Source organism: Mus caroli, unplaced genomic scaffold (assembly GCF_978045245.1).
Source record: "Mus caroli unplaced genomic scaffold, Mus_caroli_1 scaffold_17, whole genome shotgun sequence".
NCBI lineage: Eukaryota > Metazoa > Chordata > Mammalia > Rodentia > Muridae > Mus > Mus caroli.
This window is the reverse complement of record NW_028227272.1, coordinates 21,644,222-21,665,941: the sequence shown is the minus strand read 5'-3', so window position 1 is coordinate 21,665,941 and position 21,720 is coordinate 21,644,222. Positions and strand designations below refer to the sequence as shown.

The window sequence follows — 21,720 nt, the reverse complement described above, 5'->3', positions numbered from 1 at the left end:
GGGTACTGCTCCTTGGGTGAATATCTGAAGGTCTATGCTGGCTCAGTCAGTGTACATCAGCTCCAGGAAGCACAACAAAGTGGGCTGCACTGTAACTGAGGCACATAATCATGCTGTTCTGGTCCAGGCTACAGGCTGCTTGAAAAAGCTAGGGCAACTTTTCACAGGTTGATAATATGATTGGCCTATGCCTTAGTGAACACTACCATAGTCTATAAACTGGAAGTTTGGTAAATGTGATACTCTTGAGCTGGAAATCTTTAGAAGGTTGATCTTGTGAAGAAAGCAGATTATGAAATGAATGCTCATGGAGGCAAACCTTGCCTTCTGATATATGCATATGAGTACACTCTTCCCATGATGCTATTTGCCTTGAAGTAAGGGGAGAAAAACTTTGCTATTAACAGAGCCATATTGCTTGAATGTCAACCTCCAAGAATTTTTATTTTAGCTCCCGGTCTTTTGTTACAGTAATAAAACATACTAATAACAACCAACAACAACAGCAACAAAATTCAGAAAGGTTTTAGACCTTGAGTAGCATTCCCAACAGGGCAAAACCAAAGCAAAGAGAAAGAATAAAATAATGATGTGAACATTTACAACATACAAGATACTGAAATGTGTTCCATGAACAGGTAACCAATGTACTTCACTTCCCGTGGAAACCGATACAAATCACTGTTGGCTAGCAAGGACCTGCTACTGACCTTAATGAGATATTACACAACAGACTGTATATGTCTGCACTAAATGAATGAACTCCTTGTTACTATCAACATAAACTCAGAATGTGTTACCTAAAGGAAAAAGCCTACTTCCTGTCTGAACACTTCATCTCTTTTTGAAATGTACCATTTTAGAAGACTATAAAGCTGCTTTTCTGGGCTCATGATGGGTAAAATAACAACCTAGTAATAGTCAAATTGTAACTCCTAGATCTTGTGGACAAATTTCTTTATTTGCCAGAATAAACACTGAAGACGTGGTTAACCGTAAAGAATCTGAGATGAAGACAGAGACCTGAATTACCCAGGTAGACACCTCATCTAATCACAACAGGCCCCCAAAGCAGAAACACTCCCTGCTATAATCAGATGGAACCCTATGGAAGAAAACCTAGTCAAAGAGCTGATTTATTGCAGGCTTTCCAGACAGTGGATGAGGATATAAACAAAGGAATGCAGGCAGACTCTAGAAGCTCAAACGAGAAAGGATATAAACTTTCTCTATTCATTTTAGCCCATTGAGACTTAGACTAAACTTGTAAACTCCAAAACTAAATAAAAGTAAAGGTAAGAAAAATAATGTTCTTTATGTAATCGAGCTTCACCCAGATACCAAATTCACCCTACTGGCCAGGCTTTTCTCCTGGGTCAAGAACATCTATCCATCCTTGGAGAACTCTATATGTACAGCCCATGGGTCTATCAGGCATCATTTAAATCAGCAATGTACATGACTCCAATAGCAATATGCACAAGACTTCTCACTACCTTAAGTTTATCCCGTGCTGGTGACTGGCCCTGGATATTCAGAAACTGCTCTAAGGTGGAAATCAGCCCAGATTTACCACAAGCACGTTCAGCAAAGATTCTCAGAATAATTCAGACCAAAAAAAGGAAATAGAGGTAGAAAAACTGTACAAACTGTTGAGCAAATTCCTGTTTTGAAAGATGGGGCCCTGAAATCAGTGAAGGCAAAGTCTTATCGACACAACACGATGCTTTGCTTTAGAGGCTAATTCTTTAATAACAAGCACAAATTCATTCAACTCATTTACAAGGACCTTTCAAGATGATAGCATAGGTTTTGAGTTTGTATATTTACCATTTTTCACTTCTCATGCCCTATTCCTAAGACCAAGCTAAGCTGGTCGTGGTTAGGAGAAATGGCTTCTGCTGACTCCTTCCTTCTGATCCCTCTAGCCAGGAATACTGAATTCTTACGCTTCAATAGGGAATAAAAGCCAGGCTCATGCACAAATTATATCCTTGATAAAAAATGACTGTCAAAGGCATCTCCATCTAACTCAGCTCCCCCAAAATACTGTCGTAGTACACATTAGAACAGTCTTCCTGGGCTCTTATGTTTGAATACGTGGTCTCCAGTTGGTAGAACTGTTGGCAAAGGTTTCGGAGGTATTTGTTTGTTAGAGGAGGTCTGTCACTCACTGAGAGTGGGTTTCAAGACTGCAAAAGGCCCTTTAACATACCTCCATTGCTTTATTTGCCTTCTTCTTGTAGATCAAGATGTGAGCTCTCAACTGTTCCATCACACTTTGTCTGTGCTATTCCATCCTGGACTCTATTAATCCGTAAGATCAATTAACCACTTTCTTTTATAAGTTGCTTTGGTCATGGTGTTTTAACAGAACAATAGAAAAGCAAATAACACACATACCAACAAATACCCCTTACTTGTGTGGAGTATTATACTCCATTTGAAAACGTAAGGCCTAAAAAGAGAAGGTTCATTTTGCATGGCCTAGTTTCTAATATGGCATTTTTCAAATATATCTTAAGTTGAAAGAAAAATCAAACCATTAACAATATTTTATACAGTGCATGGTTTATAATTAACCCAGTTTATTATTAAGTTTTATTTTCTTTTAAAGACCACTTGGTCTCTCTCCATTGGTATATAATTTGAATACTTCCTTTCCATATAGAAGTTCCTTACAGTTACCTTAAAAATGACACACAACTCAATTTCCTTCTCTAAACACAGAAAGTTCCCCAATGCTCACTTGGGGACACTTAGACCAAAGAAATACACTGGCATCAGCTAATGCTTGGGGGTACAGTAAGCCACTAGTGACATAAATTTCAGTTCATCTAAGACACAGCATTCGGGGCTTGGCAGCAAATAAATGCTGTTTCCTTCTAGGAGTGAAAGGAGTAGACTTCCTCTTGAAGGACTTCTGATGCTGCCACTAATCGGTAGGTAGCTCTTCCAGTCAGCTCACTAACCTGAAGCGTGTGTGAGCTAACAAACTACTAAAGTCTTGCTTTATTGAGACTCCAGCTAACAAATAGCAAGGATTAAGGCCTTCGCCCTGGGGCTAATATCAAAAGACATGTTTGGATTTTCAAACCCCATCATGGCACTGCTAGCAACTGCCTTATACTGAATACTGCTTTTGAAAATTAGCATACATAGTGATTTCTAACAGGTGAGTTTTGCTAATGAAATTGTGGAGTATGAAGTATGGCAATGGGTAGGGGGTTCCATTAAGATTCCAATAAAGTACAATTATCTTTGAGGAATTTTAGTCAAATACATATCCTAGAGCATCCCCTTGGTAAGAGACTTCATTCTTAAGACCTTCAAAGTTACTTCCCAGCTTATATAGTCCTGGAGATGATTGCAAACCACAGCCACCCCAACTCTCTACCATTATCAGCTGCTTCTTATGCCCATTCCAGTTATTTAGATACAAATCTCTTCTGATTTTTCTAGGATAAGTTATATCCTGGCTGACGATTTCATTGTTAATTATTCTTTCTTTTCTATCTTTGGTCTTCTTCATTACAAAAGTTTAAAAATGTATTATCTTTATTCAATGCAGCAAAGCATACCAAGAATGATAAGGAAAGCCTCAGTGAACCAATTCATGGATAAAAAGAATGGGCACTTGAATTCCTACATAATAATTGATCTACCCACTGAGTAAAAACACCATCAATCCAAAACCAAGAACACTTTCCCAGTGTCCACAGGAGCCCATTAGAAGGTGTGAGACACCTTCTGCTCACTCTGGTTTTGGTTGCAGAAATATAGCAGGCTGTTTGTCTTTCCCACAAAATGAAATCTGCATAGGATGTTTTGTTTAAGACCTTAGGGAAGGAACCTGACATACTAGGTAGTAATTTTGTCAATAGTGGCACAAAATGGTGAGTTTATAGGCATAGTGGCAATGTTATAGCTGATTCCATATAAAATGTGGCACCTTTCAATTACTGCTGGATATTAAAGGGTCTTGTTGGCTCACGGCCCCTTGGTACTGCTCAGAGGAGTATGTCATTAGGATGCTAAACTCATTAATGGATTATTGATGAGTTCATAGCAAAAAGTGCAGAAGTATCAAGTGAGAGGAGGGGCCTGTGTGGAGGGCAGTCTCTGGGAGCAGATGACCTAGAGACATAGTCATCTCATCTAAGCCATCTTTCCATCTCTCTCTCTGTCTCTTGGTTTACAAAAGGTAAGCAGTTCTCTTCTATCCTGATCTTCCACTATAATGGCCTACTATGCTGCTAGCCTAAGAGCAACCAGCAAACAATGGACAAAACTTGAACCATGACTCAAAACAAAAATTTCTCCTCATAAGTAATCAATCTATTGGTTCATTAGAAAATTGGAAATAGGCCTACATGAAGACCCAGATATATCACTCTTGTGCATATAACCAAAAGATGCTCTTCCATACCTTAACAGACATACATGCTCCATGATGTTCATAGCAGCCTTATCTCTAGTAGCCAGAGGCTGGAAACAACCTAGATGTCCCTCAAACAAAGAATGGATACAGAAAATATGGTTCATTTACACAATGGAATACTATTCAGCTATTAAGAATGAGGGCATCATGAGTTTTGTAGGCAAATGGATGGAAAGAAAAAAATACTGACCTGAGTGTGATAACCTGTGGGTTAGAAATGGGGTCCCGAATCCGGCCCAAGGTTCAGGCCACTGGGTGAGGCAGGACAGGACAGGAAGTCTGAATGAGTGCAACCCACATTGCTTCCAGATGGGTGTTGGGCTATGAGAAGCTGTAGCACCCCACTTTGGGGGTAGGGAGGCACAGTCTGAGGTTCCCACAGAACTGCCTGAGTTCACTTGGGGTCCCCAGGCCTGCACGGGGGCAAGGGACCGTAGGCTCTCACTCTTGGACACCACAGATACTCACTAGATGTTGTGGAACAGCTGAGAACAGAGTGGGGCACGAGGGCAGGCTCTAGCCTGGGGGCAAGGGGAAAAGGGCAGGAGAGTAAGAGAGAAAGGAGGGGGCAAACAGCCCCTTTTATAGGGGGCCATCCTACCTGGATATTGCCAGGTAACTATGGTGGTGGACTCCAGACAGAGTACCAGGAGCTTGGGGCATTACCCTACATGACTTATGGCCACAGAATTATGGGGCTGGGGTCTCGTGTCTGGAAGCATGTGGCAAACTTCCTTCTGTCCCTTGCAGATTAATCTGCTCGGTCACTGGGGTTTAAATCTAGCTCAACCAGAAAACAGGGTGCCTTTCACAGTCCCACAATAATACAGAACCGAAAGGACAAGCATGGTATGCACGCATTGATAGTGGTTATTAGCCAAAAAAGTACAGGATACCTAGGATACAACCTACAAACTATAAGAAGTTTAATAAGCAGGAAGGCCCAAGTAAGGATGTTTCAATTCCATTTAGAAGGGGGAAGAAAATAATCATGAGGGGTACAGGGAAGAAGGGATCTGGGGAGGAGAGAGTAGGGGGAGGGGAAAAGGGGAACAGGATAAGGTAGGGGGCAGGAGAGAAGCGCAGAAGGTGAGCAGAATGAATGGAAATATGCAGTCTCAGAAAGTGGGAGGTAAGGAGACCCTCTAGAAAGTACCAGAGACCTGGGAGGTGAGAGACTCTCAAGACTCAATAGTAGTGACCTTAGATGAAATGTCCAACAGTGCGGAGAAGGAACTTGAAGAGTCCACCTCCAGTAGAAAGACAGGGCCTCAAGAAGGGGATGGTGTTACCAACACCTAGTCAAAACTTCTGACCTAGAAGTGTTCCTATCTAAAAGAACTACAGGGACAAAATGGAGAAGAGACAGGGAAAGGCAGTCCAGATCAACCCAACTAGGGATCCATGGCAAGTGGAGATACCAAGGCCTGACACTATTAATGATGCTATGGTATGCTCACAGACAGGAACCTAGCATGGCTGTCCTCTGAGAGGCCCTACCAACAGCTGACTGAGACAGACACATATACTTACATTAAACCATTGGACTGAAGTCAGGGACCCCTATTGTTGAATTAGGGGAAGGACTGAAGAAGCTGAAGGGGAGGGCAAAAACTCAGGAACACCAAGAGTCTCAACTGACCAGGACTCCTAGCAGCTCCCAGATAACACTGAGCCAGCAACTAGGAGCATACATGAGCTGGGCCAAGGCCCCTGACACATATATAGCAGAGGACTTCCTGGTCTGGCCTCAGTGGGAGAAGATGTGCCTAATCCTTGAAAGACTTGAGGCCCCAAGGAGGGGAGGCATGGTGGTATGGGAGCATCCTATCAGAGACAATGGAGATGAGGAATGGGATGAAGAACTGTGGAGGGGGACCTGGCGGTAGAGCAACAGCTTAATTGTAAATATAATAATAATAATAATAATAATAGCAGTAGCAATAATAATAATAATATTTCCTGAGGTATTCAACAATTCAATAATGAAAACTATCTTTTGTAGTTTCACACTAAGAACGGGATTGTGATAAGAAATTTCCAGTAGCACATCTAGGAGGTTCTCATAGCAGCAGAGTAAAGAGTAACACAGCTGAATCCTGAAACTCGGATTCCACATTTCAGCTATATTGGTTCCAGATGAGCTAGTTTATATATTGACTCTCTTCCAATAGTGCGTTAATGCAAATATAGTTGTGAGTCGTGGAGGACTAAGAGGACAGAAACACAAAACTGGAAGAAAGGGGTTTAAGCACTGCATTCTATAATGGACTTTTTGAGAATGCAGGTGAGTTTTTCCACATTTCTAAAATATAGTATCAGCATGTATCAGATTATTCAACAACTATCTCACAAGAACTAAAGAAAGCAAGCAGATCATGTAGTTTTAGTGGTTTCTGTGTGCACTTGAGTATTTCCTAAGTCATGAGGAATATTATATAACATCGTTGTGAACAAGCCTAGCAGCTTCACAAAAACAGGAATGCCAAAACAAAGGGCAATCCTGGGGCCTAGTGACCCCCGATTGGTTTGATTTTTCTGTATGTATGTGCATAACTTTGTTAGTACCTGCCTTGAAGAATTATGGGCATTGAGGTGTTTGTACAGTGGATGGGTAGAGGATTGCACAGTAATTTAATGTTGTACATACTTGCTGTTTCCTGAGATGCTGGGGACTGAGTCATCGCTGTATGGAAGGCAGACAGGAAGGCAGAAGAGGGATGAATTTACAGAAAGTACATATCATCTTCCCAGGCCTGCCTCAGGACATTTGCCCTATACTGCCTGAGCTTCACCTAAACCAATCATTTCCAGTGCTCATAGTCTGTTTGATCAGGTTATGATGTAATGATTCCAGAATGTAGTACAGTTAATCCATTGCTATGTATATGCCTCCAGCCCTACAATTATCTGTCACAAGCTTAAACATACACTTCTGTTACAAGTGCATTATAATATTGGGAAGGGCAACTGTTAACTGTGTTCCTTTGATTTTTAAATGGAATCCTCTGAATAAGATATGAGATGGCTGAAAAATGGTGTCATTAGTGGTCTTTCATTAAAAGAAAAATAAGCTTAGAAATTAAAACAAGCACTCAATGAACTGTGGCTTTCCCTACTTGTGAACTGTACTTTTGTGTTAATAAATAAATAAATAAATAAATCTCGACCAAAAAGTTAACTGCCTGAAGGTATCATTGAGTGGAATACAATGCAGGCAGTTGTGAGAAAGAACAGACATTTCCACAAGTTCACTTATCTCTAAATATAAGCCATTTCCCCCATTTTCATTGATTTCACCGAACTTTTTTTACTCAGCTGACTTCCATAAATATCCCTAGATTAGTTTAAGCATATTATGCTACAGGCACAATCATTATGTGCCCTGTGAATTTGTATGAGAACAGTAAGATGTTAATGTTTTACTTCCCTCTCTAAGCCTCCAAGTATTTGTACAGCATCACCAGTGTAAGGCTCTAGCATCCCTGTGGACTTGCCTAGAGCCATCTCTCCCTAAGGAAATACAAGTGCTGCAAGTACTGTTTTTCCCATGCTGCTGTCAAGAAGAAAGTCAGAGGGGAGCAGGACAATGCTAAATGACTGGCATAGACATGACCTGAGATACTGAAGGAGACACACCAGCAGTGAACTGGGGGAGGAGTTAGAACTACAGGCTCAAAACGAAATATCTGCTTTCTAATTTACAGCCTGTCACTTTGGAGCTGGCTAAACCTTTACCAAGTTATTACACGTTTATAGTTTTTCACCTTTTATTTTTTTAAATATACAGTTATGGTTCCATGTACCCAGGAAAAGATGGTTCTCTCATCTTAGTTTTCTCCACTGTAAGATGAAGGCATAAACCAATGCTTGTCATTGACTGCTGTATAGTGGATTGGAAGACATGACTTGATATATACGTTTTCAAATATTCAAAAACAAACCCTGGCACACACAATAGCACTGCTTTGAAAGCATTTGTAGAAATACCTAGTATTAGACCCCACTCTAGAGCATTGAAACAGAAAGTGGGTAGAGACAATGTATTAGTCAGGGTTCTCTAGAGTCACAGAACTTATGGATAGTCTCTATATAGTAAAAGAATTTATTGATGACTTACAGTCGGCAGCCCAATTCCCAACAATGGTTCAGTCGCAGCTGTGAATGGAAGTTCAAGGATCTAGCAGTTACTCAGTCTCACACGGCCAGCAGGCGAAGGAGCAAGAGCTAGACTCCCTTCTTCCAATGTCCTTATATTGTCTCCAGCAGAAGGTGTAGCCCAGATTAAATCTCCTTAAACTCGGAGATTTAATCTTCTGGAATCCATAGCCACTATGGCTCAAGATCTCCATACCAAGATCCAGATAAGGATCTCCAAGCCTCCAGATAAGGGTCACTGGTGAGCCAATTCTGGATTGTAGTTCATTCCAAATATAGTCAAGTTGACAACCAGGAATAGCCACTACAGACGAGCCAACCTTGCTTCACAGCCTGATAAAGGCATTGTGATAAACAGACTTTAGCCATTGCTTTATGGGGTTTAGTCTCTGGCTGAGTAAATATAGAAAAATTAACACATAACAATAGATCAATGGTTACTAACTTAAGGCAAATTTCAAATCCATGAGTCATAATGTGAACTTCATTCACTGAACAGAAAAATTACTTTGTAATCCACAAGAACAGATGGGATGACTCATTTGTCAGAAGATGGTACAAGCTCTGGCTTTTGAGACCATCCATTAGAAACCGCCGACAAAGCCAAAGGGTTTTGGGCAAAGCCTACAGACAGCTGTATTGTCCTTGAAAAATCTAAGGATGATGGTCAGCTCAAATGAATGGATAAACCATTTCAGAGACTTGGATAGAATGCCACAGACTAAATTTATCTATCAATATCTCTACAGAAAAGCAATAACAATTTAAAAATAGGCACCCAGCTCCCTATAAGATTTGCTAATGTATATAGTGCTAACTATATGCCGAACACTGTTTTAAGTGCTTTGCACATTGTAACTCATTATAAACTACTATTTTGACTAATATTGTCCTCATTGCCATCCTACGATTATCCCTTCACAGAAAGAAGAAAGCTGAGGCAAAAAAGTTTTAAGTAACTTATCCAAGTAGAATTTAAAAGGTGAAAGAGGTAAGGTTAGAAGATAAAGTATGCTGGTTGTATCTACTATGAAGTATAGAATCCATCATTTCAATCATTTTGATACATTTCAAAAACTGTATACAACTAGATTTAATTCATCATATGTCTTTAACTCCAGCACTGAAGAGGAAGAGGCAAGGAGATCTCTGTAAATTCAGAGCCTGACTGAACTACAAAGTGATTTCCAAGCTAGCCTGGGATACACACACACACACACACACACACACACACACACACTCCACCCTAAAGATGATGACTGGCCTTTAAGTTTCAGACATCTGTCTCTGGTGGTCTACAATGAATCCCATTAACTACAGTAGCACCTACAGGATTACCTTAGTGAAATAACGAAAGCTCAAAACAATGCCCATTTTTTTTTAATACTGGGTGAAAGAAATACACATTCAGACATGGAATATTGTCTAGAATATTTCAACGTAAAGTGTGCAATAAACAATACTAAAATTTAGTGAGGGTTAGTAATTAGCCACTTGGTTATCTTGGCCAGCCCTAAAAACATCTTAAATCAGTTCTTCTAAACCTGTGGGTCTTGACTTCTTTGGGAGGTTTCAAACAACCTTTTCACAACAGTCACCTAAGATCATGGGAAAACACTGAAAGTCATGTTTTTATTCATAACACTCTGAAATTACAGTTATGAAAAAACAACAACAAAATTTATGGATAGCCATCACTGCAGCATGAGGACCTGAATTAAAGGGTTATGGCAAAGAGAGAGGACAACTCTATTGAATAATGGTGTTTAGAGACTATGCCAAAAGACTTAAAGGAATGAAAACCTGTGTCTTGTGTAATGGTTCCTGTTTCATCTGAAACCTTTTTCTGTGTTGATGAATTACTGCTCCTCAGTAAGGCTGACTTCTGAGATCATTGGCAGTCTCTGTCTATGAGAACCAGAATAAGTGATACACGTACAACAGCATCAAGGCAAGTTGCAAGGCCCTGATTAAGGGAAGGAGGTAATTGCCTTAGGCCAAAAATAGTCCACCAGAGTCCTGGAACAAAATCAAGGATCTTTTTGCTTCCATGCTTTGAAGCAGGAAACAAACAATTCTAAGAAAGAGAGTTCTTAAAGCTGTGGAGTAGACTTGAGAAACCCTGAAATCTCACTGTCAGTCATGACTGGTTTTCCATCTGTTGTCTGAACTTATGTCCTTGCACTGGTACCAGATTCATATCATCCAGTAAATTCTTCAGAAAAGTTTTTTTAAATCTTTTGTCCATTTAATTATTATCTTTACTGACAAATAACAATTGAATACATCTTGAATGCAAACTCTTTCATATGTATGATATATAAGTAGTCAGTTCTGTTCTATTCATTGTTCAATCATATGATGGTGTCATATTGGATTTTTTTTGAATAATAATGGACCTGATAGACTCACAGATTTGAATGCTTGCTCACCAGGGAGTGACACTATTAGGAGGTGTGGCCTTGTTGGAATAGGTAGTTGAAGTAAGTGTGTCACTGAGGGTGGGTTTTGAGGTTTTAGATACTCAAGCCAAGCCCCTTGTCACTCTCTCTTCTTGCTGCATGTAGATATCTCAGCTTCTTCTCTAGCACCATGTCTGCCTGCATGCTGTCATGCTTCCCACCATGATGATAATGGACTAAATCTCTGAACCGTAAGTCAGCTCCAATTAAATGTTTTCTTCAATAGAGTTCCATGCTCATGGTGTCCCTTCACAGCAATAAAGCTCTAAGTAAGACATTTGATGAACAGAAATGCTTAATTCCCATGAAGTCTGGCTTCTCTGTATTATCTTAATTATTCGTGTTCTAGGAGCAACATGTAAGAAGCCAGTCATTAGTCAAAGATCACGAGCAGTGTTCCTATGTTTTCTTTTAGGAGTCTTATAGTTTCAAGATTTGCATTTATGTTAATGATCTACTTTCCATTAAATTTTATATAGGATGTGAAGCCTTTTAGATATGGAACCTAGATACTAACACATGATTTGCTGAAAAACTATCCTTTAAACTTATAAATATGTCAAAAGTATGTTTAAAAAATCAATCAACAATAGCATAATAGATTATTTCTGGACTTTCATATCTGTGATTCTAATACATATACTTGCCATAGGCCTGCATCACATTGCCTGGCTCCTCTAGATTTGTAATAAAATTTGAAATTAGATGGTGTTACTATTCTAGTACTCTGCCCCCTTTATCGTAAACTGTCTTGCATTTCCAAGGCCACTGAAAAGGCCTTATCAAAGCTTATCAAATCCTAAAAGAAGCCATCCATGATTCTGAAAGTATTGAGTTTTTGTTTGTTTGTTTCCTTGTTTGAAGCTATTTACCCAACTAAAAGCCCAACATCTAAAATGTTCAATCACACGAACAAGGAAGGTTGTCTGTCTTTCTATGTGATTAGGACCTATTTTACTTCAGCAACTGAACAGTGGGTTTATGCTTAATCAATAACCAAATAAAAAGAGATAAAGAGTTAATCATGCAATCATTGTATGAGTAGGTGAACAATGTCCATGGTCTTAAATCTCAGGTCCTCTCTCAAGGGTATTATTCTCAGTCTTCACCAGGGTCTTTTATACAATACCTCCCCCACTTCACCTACTGAATAATGGTAGAAAGATGATAACCATGAAAAGTTCTGCTCTGTCCATATCCTTCCTTCTGACTATACTTCAAGGAATTTCTTTTAGTACTGCTGCAAACAGAGAACCATTATTCTTCCTGTGACAGCACATCCACAATATCGATGAAATTCACTTCCTCATACACAAAGCTAAAAATTAGAATTCTGTTTAATGTAGCCCAGTGGATGAGAGAGTGAGCTCTAAAATTAGGATCCCATGAAATAGAAAGTTATCCTTGATGCTTCTGGAAACAACAATAACACCAACCTTATTTTCTGTTTTTTTTTTTTTTCTGCCCAGAAAATATCACATAAATGGTGACTCTGTGTATGCTACTTCATTGGAAAGGCACAGATGGGAAGTCTAATAAGGAGCCTAGCACCCCAAACAGCAAATAAAATATAATGTCTTCACCATTTCCCCATGTACAGTACATAACAAAATAGAATTAGACTTTAAGAAATTTATGAACTATACAATATTATATTCTTCAACTAATCAAAGCAGCAAATCCTTCTCTTCACTGTAAGCCATATATTTTATTTTCTCTATGATGTCATTTAATGAACTTACTGCTTATCATCTATATTTACAAAAATCCAGTTATGATTCACTTACTTTCCACATGAAGCCTACAGGATGTACCTTTTCACAGGTACGTAAGTTCACTTCCACTTAAAAAGCCAAATAGTTGCACAAGAAACATGTGAGTTACTGATCATTTTCTGATTGGATTGAAATGCCAGTCTATGAGATGAAATCCATACACTCCTGTCATTACTAGGCTAGGGTACAGCATGGCTACACAATTCACTACCTCTAGGAGAAAACCTAAATTGTTCTTCTGATAAATAGACACAGCAGTGAAACAATACTTAATGACTTATCATATGTACAGATTAATCCATCTGTCAGCCCTCATTAACGGAGTCTCCATTTATACTAGATGATAATGAACACTGACACCTACAATGTGCAAAGAACAGAGGACTGTAGAATGTCCTCCATAAATGAGAGAAATATCACACTCACTCCAAAAAAGGTGCAGAGTTTATTGCAGAAGGGCATAGGGAAAGAATGGATATCAGAGTCAGAGCCAGTAGCTGGCCAAAGGGAAAAGTCTCTTCTGGACATGGAAGGGAAGTTGAAAATATGAACTCACAGTGGTTGTGCCAGCACACACAAGACAAGTGCAAGCTGAAGCCAAACCAAATTCCATCAGGGAGAGGGGAGCTGGACACTAAGTTCCTACCTTACAAAGAGCTGGGTAGGAAAGAGAAATCTTGGAAGATTTGGGGAGGGATGTGAGCACAATCAACTCATATGAAATCTTCAAAGAACTAAAAAAGAGCACAGCAAAAAATGTAGGTGAGTGATGCCTTGTGAAAGGGTGTACAAAATCTCTCTCTCTCTCTCTCTCTCTCTCTCTCTCACACACACACACACACACACACACACACAAGGATATACATTTATTTCTTTTTTTCAGTCAAATAATAAAAGAATAGGCATAATACTGAATTATAGTCCATTATCTTCTCAACACACCCACAACCTTCAAATGACAGAAGTTTTTAAGGAAAACTAGAAAGTTCACATTAATCAGTGGTTGTCATTCAGTTGTCCTTATAGAACCACCATTCACCTGGATATATTTTTATAGTGCAATTATATGTTTATTATGGTAAAGTAAGAAACAGATGGGACTTTGATGCACTAATTCCACCTCAGCCTGAGACAGGATTTCTACCATATTTCCATGGAGGAGATGGCCAGCTGAAGACAACTTTGCTTGGTTTATTGAACAAGCATTAATTTGAATGTTATTTTGTGTTGAGATAATGATAATCTTGATCTTGCCTTGAGGTCTTCTTGAATTTATCACAATTTTTTTGGGGGGTGGGTAATTCAAACTTAAGGGGGCGTTATCATTTACAAGGACACAGTGATGGATATCCTATGAGGTAAGAGGTAGGGGGACTTTATTTTTCACTGGAGTTCTTTGTGACTCTATATACTAAAGTGCAGCCAGTTGACTTCTCTGGTACTAAACAGGGCTTTCACAAGTACACAGAAAGTTTTCCTCCATTCACACGTAAAGACAGTAACTGAAAGGATAATCATACTAAGGCTGTAGTACATATTGGCACTATATGTCCAATTTGATCATTTATTCCAAGGCAAAATCAGCTCATTTGAACTGTGAGGAAATAGGTATGTTTAAGTGACAAAACATAGCAAACTTAAATTTCATATTATTAATTACTGTATCTACTGAAACAAATGATTGGTTTTCCTGGTAAATGTCCTACATCACGAAAAACAACTTTAGCAGTTAAACCCTAATGTGGTGAGTTGTTTGGAGAGCCAGAGAGTTATTCACCACGTATAATAATGATATGTAAGGTGAGTGATTAAGCAGCTCCACTCATCAGTCCAGAGAAACCATCATTATACTTTACTTTGGCTACAAACCAAATAAAGAAAAGTGTGTCTAAAAGCACACAAGAGTGACTGTACGAATTAGAGATATAGCCTTTTCTCTTAAAACACACACACACACACACACACACACACATAGGAAAGGTACTTATTTTCTGTGGTTATGTCTAATAATCTTACATGATAAGGCACAATTGTATTTGCTTTACATTGCTTATTTGCTGTTAAAAAAAAAAAGGAAAAGGAAAAGGACTGTTGAATCTGAGGAAGAATACTACCAAAATAGACATTTAAATAGTGAGAGAGAAAGTAGGGAATAGAGAAAGCAGTCCTGAAAGGAGTACTCTTTAGTTTTGCAAATGTGATGTGTGCTTCTGCATGGACATAGGGCTAACTCTTTCCACTGACATGCTGTTATAAAATAGGAACTCAAGAAAGGTGTGGCTTTGTGTGTTTCCTTTTAAACTTATGACTGGATTGAGAGATTTGGGGTAGTGGAATACTTGCTCTCAAGGACTCATCAAGGTCTAACAAGCAGGAAGAGGCAACTCTGAGACCACAGCTGAGGTGCCACAGCAAGAACACTGCCTCCTGGACTTCAGTTGAGTGGGTGCTGTGACACTTGTCACAGCTATCTGTTCCCCCAACCACTTTACTGTCCAAGGAGATGGCTTACATTGAATACTTTAAATTGATATTCATGTCTGTCAGGGTACAACACAAGGTAGATTGGGTGGTGGTAACTTTTTATTCTCAATGTTACATTTGATGGCATTCATGGGGAAATTCTAACAGCTAAGTTTGACTATATTGATCACATATGACACAAACATAAACATTGTCTTTTTTACAAAGAAAGAAAAGATATAAATGTTATAGAGGTGCAATTATATGCGATGTAAAAATTAATTGCCCATCATCAAACCCACAGCATGCAACTCCTAGCCAGCTAGCCGCTTGTCCGCCCCACTCCACTGTTACTTAACTAGGTCTTCCGGAAGGGACAGACTAGTTCAAAATAAGCCGGACCCTCTAAACATGGGCACTGCAAAATCCACATCAATGTTTGTTCTACAGGGCTATTTTTCACATCTTATTTTATTGCATTTCAGCTAATATCTACCACATAGCATTTCTAAAGTATTTCATGTCGATATACAGACAAATCCGTTCTCAACAAATCAAGGTCTGCTCCCCTACGGTTCACAAGAAAATGTAAGAAGTATGGATGTGATACTATCCCAAATCCCTGCTTCAACAGAAAATACCATGTTCGTATCACAAGTCTCCAAAGGAAAACCCTGTGTCTGCAAGACTCCATGCTCCTCATACAGTGTAAGCATGCGGGAGCTCTCAACTCCCAGTAGTCAGCATGTTTAGGCTGAAGTGAATAATATGAAATATTTAACTTTTAATTACTAATAAATCTCTCCTGCAGCTGCTACTGGCTTTGGCAAGCTAGAACTTGGGATCAGAGACTACCCATGGCCCCACACAGCTCCACCCTGATTACTGTACCTAATACCTCAGGCTACATGAATCCCTAATAAACATCCTTTAGCGCAGTGTCTACACCCCTGAAATGGTTTCTCACTTTGCATCATAATCTGCTGCTCTATGAAATGCACCCATTGTGAGAGGGCTGAGGCTACAGTTAAAGAAGACAATGGTCAGCCAAAGAGAAGTTTGAGCAACTTTCTGTCCTAGAAAGGATGAGTTGGTATTTTTCAGGACAAGCAGTCTTCATAAAGAGTTGGTACCACTTTTAAAACCCCATGTTTGAAAGCAAGCCCCAGACATGTGCTAATAACCTTTAAATACAGCAATGAAAGCAACCCTAGATTGGAGCTGGAGACTAGTTTGTGTCAAGGGAGTTCTCTCAGGATGTGTACCTCACAGTTGTGAAAGGGTAGTGTTCTAGCTTTACAGACTGGAGACAAAGCAGCCAATGGTAGACTCATTATAACCTTGGCGTCTAAAAGCTCTCCAACTCTTTTCTATTACTTGAGAAGAGAAAATGTACTTGTGTTCTCTGAATGTATGGCTCACATAAATCTTCACTTTGATATCCATTTCCCATCTGACACCAGATGAATATGCAATAATTCAATTGAATTCTGAGGACCTTGGATCACTGCAGACACTACGTTCCATAAGCTGTGCATGCTCACGCCAATTGCAAGTGTTCAGCACCAGGTTGTTTCTGCGTGACTTATCTCCAACTTGGTGGTCCCAGCAAATGATTAAAGTGGATCATTTGCTAGAGTGGCTGAAGGAACACGTAAAGATCTCCATGCACTAGGCAATGAACAATAGAGGCCATCGTAAAGGGCGCAAATGTAAAGGTACACACAAGAGTTCTGAGCTAGGTCGACAAAGGCCCTAAGTGCAGAACTTCTGCTCTTGGACAGCTAAGGGCAGACATGCCCCAGTTACTTCAACAACTGAGACGTTCTCTGAACTCCATCTTTAGAATTTCTATAGCCTTCATCAGGGGCATGATCTAGTCAACCACAGGTCTTCTCCCTATCTCAGAGCATGGAAGGTAGAGATGAAAACTCCAGGCTTTAAATCACAGCTCTGTCTTTAAAGAGATCCTCATCCAAGAGCTCACCAAGTGTCACCTCATAATGAGAATCAGCTGCCATGGATAAGGAGAACTACAGTATCAGGAACCAGGCTCAAGGGAAAAGTATTATTAAAATAAAAGCCATTCCTCTATCCTATCACTTTTATCAGAGTATTAGGAGAAATATCAGATAGAAATATAGGGTGAATGCTTTCTCTTGCAACTCTCTTCCTGTCTGTCTTTCTCTCTCATCTTCTCCCTCTTTCTCAATCACAAATAACTCAGTTTGTAGTTTTGTAATGTTACACTAGTCTAAATGAAAATAGTGAAATCCCTTTAGATCTTTTCAAATGGATTATGATTGAAAAAAGGTTGTTAAATGTTCAGTTACAGTAGAACATTAATATAATCCAACAAAAACGTAACCTAAATGACATCTCCAACCGTAATAAATACCGTGTGGGAAGAGAAGACAGTCTAAGAATAAGAATCAGGAGGTGGATTTTAGCGTGGATTCTTTGGAGAAGGAAAAAGATGTGATGATTGACCCTCATTTTCTAAAAGACACACATCAGCAAGAATTCAGAGTGGTTCCAACTAGGAGCCTAAGCTGAAACTGAGGTGACAGCAAACATCCAAGAGATAGAACTGGAAAATGGAAGGATAGCACATCATCTTACGATTTCTGGTTACTTTGCACTTCGGCTTTAGTATGTCTAATCTTTTGATAAATCGCCAAGACAATGAAATTGCCATAAAAATACTATTTTGAAAATAAAGTAAAGATATTCATAAGAACTATGCTGGCTGGCTGCTGTTGTCACAGAGAAGTGTTCTTTTATGGATCAGAAAAAAAATGAAAATGGTTATTCAGCCGGCTGCTAAGTAAGCCTTCTGGAGCCATACCCTTTCCCTGTGTGGATAAAACCTCTTTGCTGCTATGTTACAAATTTAGTTGCATGATCTATGAGCCACATAAGTTCTAATATTCTATGATCATCTTGGGCCTGCTGTTTGCCTAGAATTCCTTTCCATTTCTCAATGTTTAGTCCTCTAAAATGTTTTTCTAGTATGCAGTATAAAATGTTTGTAAGTTTTAATTCTTAATTAAATTGTTTAATTGTTTACTTTCTTGAAGTATTGTGTGTGTGTATGTGTGTCCCTTTGTATATGTATATGTATCTACCATGTAAACTTTCAAAAGATGTTATATATCATGTATATATGACATATTGTTCTTGGAAATGTTGACAAAAGTAATTTTATGTTGATATTTATACTTCATACAAATATATGATCTATATAATGTCAAGGTTGCTAAAAGTATTTCACAGTTGATATATCAGACATATAATATAAATGATCTATATGTACACACATACACACACACACACACACATGATGTAAATTTACTAAAGGTATTTCATATAAACACAACATAGCCAGAAACACTGTTGCTCACCCTACTGAGCGTTTCCCTGGGAGAGCCTCCAGCAGTAAGAGCGCTACTAGATCCTAAGCTCATTGGATTTTTTAAATCTGTCATTCTCCTTTAAGGTACACATAGTTTATATTACTATTAGAAACAAACTATGCTTCAAACAAGGCTACTTTCATTGCTGTTATAATTTCTGAGCTCCAGTGTCCTTCAGAAATCCAGAGCCAAGGCCTGTGTGTCAGGATCCTTACTAGCTCTGAAAGGCCCAATATTAACATCCTGTTTCCTTTTTTTTTTTTTTTTTTTACAAAATGTCTCTGAATAGTTTCAGCATGTAATGAGGCACATGGCAAAGTAGAGAGCATGGTGAGGCGCTTCTTTTTGTCACTGTAGATCATGTCTCTGTCTGCCTGCCTTAAAAGTTTAGGAATTCCCTAGAGCCAGGGCATAGTGACACATGCCTTTATATTTCTAACATAGAGAGTTAAAGCCACATCGTCCAAACAGACACAACAACAAAAAAGTAATTATAATTAACATTTGGTAACTTGAAGATGGGAGATACTTCTACGAAGAAAGAGGAAAAGGCTTTGGTAAAATTTGTCAAGAACAGGCACCCTGTGAAAGCTGCCATGTGAATGTGCTCCCTGGACAAACATTGCACATTAGGCATCATTTTCTGTAGATCATACGTCACAGTAGCCACACAAAGGTGACTCAGAAACAGACTGGAAAATCACAATGACTACTTGAGAAGTGACGGACTACAGACCTTGTCGCCTACTTGAGGTGGTCAGGTAAGTCACCAGGTTTTGAATTTAAAATGTTTTGCCTCAAAACAGAAAACATCAAAGGTAGGTATGAAATTCTATTCTTTGTGGCTATTTCAGGTTCCTTCTAACTATAGTACAACGTGGTCTATAGAAGACATCATCTGCTCTTGGCACATAGTTTAATATGTAAGTGTAGGATTATTGTTCTCTTAACATATAATTATGTTAGCCAATAAATACTTACACATCCACTTCAGTTACATGGATTGAAGAAAATACAGAAGGATGAGCTGGAGCGCCTAATTAACTCTTGCTTTCCTAAATTAGAATAATTGAAAAGAATAGACTAGACTATGCTTTGATTCGAGAATGGAATAGGCACAAAGCACATAGACTTCAATGTAATTACGAAACTATGCAACTAAGAGGTCATACTAGTTATTACTTTAACCTCACGAAAGTTTTGCTTTTTAATGGGAAACTGATTTTTAAGGAACAATTTTACTTATACCTTCCTGCTTTTTTTAATTCAACAGTAAAACACTTTAAATAAATAAATAAATAAATAAGTAAATAAGTAAATACCAAAGACTTTAATCTGATTATAAAATACATAATGAAACAGAAGTCTAAGCTTTGGGTACACCTATATTCACATAGTAGTCAAAAATGACTACCATTTACTGGCTAAGTCTTGGTTTCTCTGTCCATGAAAACCAGTATACTATCTATATCTCAGAGGTAAGATGCATATACCCTAGTCAAGTGAGAAAACACGTGCCTGAGCATCACAAGCAGGAAGCTGTCAGTGACTATGAGTGTATCCTTGCAGTAAGAGTGTTCAAACTGGTAAGAGCACTGCTGAAGAAACCAAGCAAAGTACACTATTTTATAGGCAGCACATATAGACATTATCCTAAAGAAGAAAGTTGACATGAAGGAAAAATCTCCCAGCACAGTCTTTTCCACAGCACGCCTCTTTGGAGGTCCTTGGTCTCAGAATGTTTCACTAGGGCTTGACTTTTCCTATCCTTCCTTCCTTCCTTTCTTCCTCCTTCTGTCCTTCTTCCTTCCATTCCTTACACAATCTTTGCAAATATATTATGACTTCTGGTGTTGTGTTTTTATGGGATCCCTATGTGTGTGTGTGTGTGTCTTTGTGTCCATATGTGTTTCTCCTACCTTTTCTTCTTTAGATGCCTGTTTACTTTCTGAGAGAGGAGGAGGAAGGAAGGGAAAGGGAGAGAGAAAGAGAGACAGAGAGGGATGAAGAGAGAGGGGGGATTTGGGTAGGAGATGAACTGGTGAGAATATCAGAGGAGTTAGGAGAAGATGAACTGTAATCAAAATATTAAAAGAAAAAAATTTCAGTAAAAGAACAATTGAGAGGAAAAAAAGAAGCCCTTGGGAGTAAAAAACAAAGCCTAAACAAAAACCCAGCTTAAAAGGAGCCCATAAACCATTTTGCAGAACATAACTGAGTCTGGTGGCAGTCACTGGATTGTTTGCTGAGAAACTAGGTGTGTGGCACTTACTTGCTTAAGTTCAGATGATAGCATAATCATCATTTCTAGGAAATGGTTCTGTTGATCATCTCCATCTTTTCAGAGTTGGTCTCGTTTCCTCCATTTCCATTCAGAATGAATTTTAGCTCTCCCCTGCTTGAGATCCTTCAACAACTTTCTATGCTTTATAACTGACAAGCTAAAATCTCAGTTTAACATCAAAACACATCCATGGTGTCAAACTCACTGCAGGCTTATTGGTAGATGGCTTCCTACAGCCTCGAGTGTGCTCCCACGCTGGCCTGGGTCTCAGGCTGCTGTCTCTATGCCTCCAATGGCACAATAGCACCCAGCCTTCTTAAAACGCTACCATTCTCTTCCTGTGTGCTTGTCTTAGCAGCCAGTTTTTCTCATACTGAGACAGGCGCTACTAGACAGCTACTGCAGAGGCCTATGACTCTGCTCCCAACAATGCACTTTCCTTTTCTGTGCAGTTAGTTCACCACAAAAGCCACCACACCTGCTCTACTGGCAAAGCTGAGCCAATGAATAAGAGATGGAGTCCACGTGCACTGCTGGGACAGACGGAGCCGACACAGAGTTCGACGTTGGTCTCTTTTGCCTTTTGTTCCCAACCTACCTGCCAGTCTCATTCCGTGCACTGGGAAGGGGATAGGGATGTGTCTAACAAAGATACTTCGATCTTAGATGAAGATGAGTGATGAATTATTGACAGCACAGAAGCAGGACGGCTCTGTAATTT

General features: G+C 39.2%; 1 protein-coding gene across 11 annotated transcripts in view; it reads right to left on the bottom strand.

Annotated features, from left to right (window-relative positions):
* Lpp (LIM domain containing preferred translocation partner in lipoma) overlaps positions 1 to 21,720 on the bottom strand; it is a 608,013-nt gene that overhangs the window by 286,380 nt on the left and 299,913 nt on the right. The window lies entirely within an intron of this gene.